This window comes from Trachymyrmex cornetzi, unplaced genomic scaffold (assembly GCF_001594075.2).
Source record: "Trachymyrmex cornetzi isolate Tcor2-1 unplaced genomic scaffold, Tcor1.1 scaffold185, whole genome shotgun sequence".
Lineage (NCBI taxonomy): Eukaryota > Metazoa > Arthropoda > Insecta > Hymenoptera > Formicidae > Trachymyrmex > Trachymyrmex cornetzi.
Genome location: NW_017296473.1, coordinates 1 through 4,973, shown reverse-complemented (window position 1 = coordinate 4,973; position 4,973 = coordinate 1).

Below are 4,973 nucleotides of genomic sequence, written 5' to 3'. Positions count from 1 at the left end.
GGCGTATTCTTTTGAACTTGCACTATTCAGTGCAACCCATGGAACTCGTCCAGTGTTGGTGTGAACTGAGTGCGCACTGGTGCGCACTAACTTTTGCCCCTTATAGTCCTCACGAGGTTGAAAAAGAAGAAGCTGATTTCGAATGAAATCAGGAGCTACTTATTTTGTCTCTTATATTCTTAGGTGCTGAAGACAAAATTAAAATTCGAAGTCCAGGAGCTTACCATAGAGCACGGTGGATGGCTAAATTAATTTATTGTATGAAAATATACCTTTTCAGGAGTCTGTTTAAAGTAAGAGCAAGTGAGCTATCTGGGCTTCGTCAGTTCAACTTATTTTTAATTAAAATATATTTGAAAAAGTGGTATACCAGTCAATGTCCAATTTTAGCTCCAGTAAATGATTTAGAGCTGTTAAAAGATCTTATTCAATACAAATCAATAAATCCTACAGTTTCAAAAGCAGCATACGACACTTTTTCTAGGCACTTATGGTACCTAAGTGACTCACTCGCTGGCTTGTCGTTATTCGATTCCCGAATATCAAATGAAGAAAGGAAGAAAATGACAAATTCTTTGAGAAAGGATGGCACAGAAATACCTCCAAAACGTATCATCGTGGACAAAGATACAATCGACGTAAATGAAATATCAGACTTCATAACAGAGAATAGTAAACAGATTTTCATTACCAACGGAATAAGTTTAAATTTTCTACATAAAGATCCAAGTCTATGGGAAGAAAATGAGGAATTTATTAAGTCACGGTATCGAATAGGACAACTGAAGGTAGTTAATGATGTAGCAGAAAGGGGTGTTTCATTAATTCAAAATTTTAATTCCGTGCTTACGAAACAAGAAGAACAAAAACAGTATCTACTGCAGGTGGTAGAATATCACAGAAGAGAGAAATATTCTTTTAAGAAATCAGTAAACTTGAATTAATTTAATTATTTTATAAAATTCCTTTGTTTATGTTAAAAATGTTTATAAAATATTATATAATAAATGAATATACTATTAGTTTATTAATACATTAATATATTAATATATGAATTTAAACAAATCAAGAATAAAGACATGCTTTGAACATATATTGAATGTGTTTAAGTATCCTCTCAACCTATATAACCTCATTACTAATACTTTAAACGCTTTTATCTCCGATTGTATAGCATAAATTTTTTCCACAATTTTTTAGGATATTCAGGAAACATCAGGGAGTAATTCCGATATGATTAAATTGTCAAAAAAAATTTATCAATCAAGGCATCGGTCAAAAACTAACTAAAAAAAATTAAAAAGTTTGTTTAAAAAATCATATCTGCTTTTTAAGAAAAGAATAAATAATTTTATTATAGTGAAATGGAAAGGTCAAGAGGTGTACTTTATGAAAAAAAAATATACAGCGAGTATCTCATGTAAAAAAATAGCTATTTTTTCAAATTAATAGCGAAAAACTGGAAATCTTTCAATTCCGTCACAAATGTGACTTGTGCGACTTCTAAATATTTTTTTTTAAATCTGAAAAAAATTCAGTGACTGTTTTTAACCATAAAGAAACAGTGGTTTCAAGAAGGCGACGAAAAAAAAATATTTTTGAAATTTTGAACCGCCCTAGTGTCCATGCGTAGATATTCAATATACTTTTCCATATCAATATATTGTATTTCTCTTATTAAATTATCACTTGCTCCCTGCAAGTGCCTCCGTTCTTCGGTAAATATTGAACGCACCCAAAATTGTTGGATCTTCAGATTTTCTATTCTTTTCAACATTTTATAAATACCAAAAGCTTTCAGCAGCTGTCTTCTTTGAAACTCTCTTTGCCAAGATAACTGTGGAGTACTTTGCCACTTCATTATATTTTTCATAAGTAATCGCAGGGCCGTCTTTTATATAACAGGGGCCCTAGGGCCTACACTAATTAAGGGGCCCTTATTTAAAACATTTTTTTAAACAAGAATTAACATTTTTTAATAAAATAATTATATTAATTATTAATTTTCATTATTTCTAATATAAACATTGCACAATTATTAAAACTGAAACAGAATGTATACGTATAATTGGCAACCTTTTTCATTAAACATTTATTATAGTGGCTTCTTTCTTGATTTTTGACGAGCGAAATCTTCAATTACTTCCTCAAAGTCCAACTTCATTAATACATCACTTTCGATACTCATCAACGATAAATAGTTCAACCTTTCCTGGGTCATAGAACTCCTAATCTCATTTTTTATTCGGTTTAGTTTGGAAAAAGAGCGTTCGCCACTACAATTGGTAACCATGAGGGAAAGAAAAATTCTAAGCGATATTGCAATATTAGGAAAAGTATCTTCAATTTTGTCATTTTGCAGTAGTTTATATAATTCTGAAATTTGCATCTCTCCATTTTCATTGGTCAAAATATCGGCTTTGTGCAAATATTGAGTTAAATATATGCATTCCAACTTGAGTTCTTCTGCATTGACGTCATAATGATAAAATTTAGCAAATTCTTTGCAACTGATCTGCAGTTCAGGTGAACTAATTATTTTTAGACGAGAAAAAAATCCAAACCGTTGGTTGATTTCGTTGTATGAAGCAGATCGTTTATTTAATTGAGTAATTAATGTATCAACTATTGGTAAGTAAGTCTCCACTTTGAATTTTTCTTTACCAGTAAGACTCACATTCTCTGTTGGTCCATCAAAGAAAGTAATACGAGAGCTTCGAGTTCTTGCACGTTGCGATACATCTTTGTAGTCAGCATCTGGGAATTTCTCTTTAGCGGTAAATTCGTACTGGTCAAATTCATTCCTCACGTTATCAAAAAAATCAACGAGAGAAGTCAACAACTTCGTCGCAATATCCAATGTTAGGTCCTTTTTTTGAAGGGCAATATTTGTCTTGTTGATTCTTGATAATATGTTGCTCCACATCTCTGTTAAAATAACAATTTCTAGTTTATTCATTTTTTTAGATAAACTGTAAGCTTCATATCTGGTCTCTCCAGGTTGATTCGTATCTTGAGCAATTATTATCAAGGCTTCCAAATTTGTTTGTAACCTTTCTGTAAGGCGCTAACTGTGTCAGCACGAGCGGACCATCTGGTATCAGAAAGGCATAATTGTTCGAACCCAAGCATCGTTTCATGATTTCCCAGCGATGTGTGGAAAAAGAAAAAAATTGTATATTTTTTGAACGAATCCGAAGAAATTTGTAGCTTCTATAACACACCCCGCAGCATGAACGCCTACCAGATTCAAGGAATGTCCCGCACAGGGTACGAAAATGGCAAATTCACATTTCTCTTTAATTCTTGCTTGTAGACCTAAATACTGTCCTGTCATATTCGACGCATTATCGTAACTTTGTCCACGACAATCCTTTAAAGAAACTCCGTACTTATCCAAAAATGTCTGAACTGTTTCTGATAAATATTCTGCTTTGTGCTGTTTAATAGGTATAAACGCTAAAAACCTTTCAACTGGTGTTCCGTCTTTTATATATCGAACGATAAAAGTCATCTGATCTATATGGGAATAGTCAGGAGTAGAATCGACACTAATTGAGTAATATTTTGCAGTTTTTAACTCAGCTAAAATTTTATGTAGAACTTGTTTTCCCATAGCATTGATAAATTCATTGCAAATATTAGCTGATAAATATGAAGGATTTCCTTTCCCCGCATTTCCATATTTTTTAATATGTTCTGAAAGAAAGGAATCGAATTGACTCAATAATTCTAGACATCCCAAATAATTTCCATTGCTTTGTGATCCAATGGTTTGATTATCACCACGAAATGCAAGACCTCTTGAAGCCAAAAATTTGATAACACTAACGATCCTTTTTAAGACATCCTTCCAATAGCCAATCTCTATGTTATATTGAGAACGCAAGTCACTATCTACTGTACCGACATTTTTGCTTCTTATGATGTAAGTCGTCATAGATTCTCTATGCGCTAAACTATTCTCATGTTCCAAAATAAGTTTTTTTATATGCTTCCGATCATTACATCCACCTGACGAACTGAAACTTGCGTTTGAAGAAGAGAAAAGGTAGCAGGAAAAACAATATACTGACTTTTTCAAAGGAGAATACAGGAGCCATTTTCTATTAACTTTCTCGCCATTCTGTAGGGTGCGGACGAAAGCGGACTTATTCAAGTGTCTTATTTTTACTTTATCATTTGCTTCTTTATAACTCCGAGCAGTCTCTAAAAAATCATTATCTTTATTTTGAAAAAACTCAGGTCCTTTTTTGATCTAAATAAACGGATTTCTTCTGTAAATGCAGCAGCCCAATCGCCGGGATCGTGTGACATATTTTTAAGTGAGGATCGGGTATGGTCTATTTCAGGATTGGGTAATACCTAATAATTAAAAGTTAAAAATAAAGTTAAAAAATATGATGTTTTAAACGATAAAAATCTAAATAACGAAAAAAATTGTATAAATGGTAGCCTCAAGAATTTTTGAATTATGATAGCATGGTAATGATAATAATTAAATATCTCTTTTAAATAAATATAGCATAAAAAACTTAACATACAGTTAATGTTCCTGTATTTTTTTCCTGCTCGTCTGGAGAACTGTGATCCAATAAAGGAGGGAGATTAAGTTCGTTTTCAGATACAAAGAATAAAGGGGTTTCTTCTGTAAATGCAGCAGCCCAATCGCCGGGATCGTGTGACATATTTTTAAGTGAGGATTGGATATGGTCTATTTCAGGATTGGGTAATATCTAATAATTAAAAGTTAAAAATAAAGTTAAAAAATATGTTTTAAACGATAAAAATCTAAATAACGAAAAAAATTGTATAAATGGTAGCCTCAAGAATTTTTGAATTATGATAGCATGGTAATGATGATAATTAAATATCTCTTTTAAATAAATATAGCATAAAAAACTTAACATACAGTTAAGGGGATGCTGGAGTGTCCTGTTTTACCATTTAATTTTTGAAGACTCTTTTCTCTT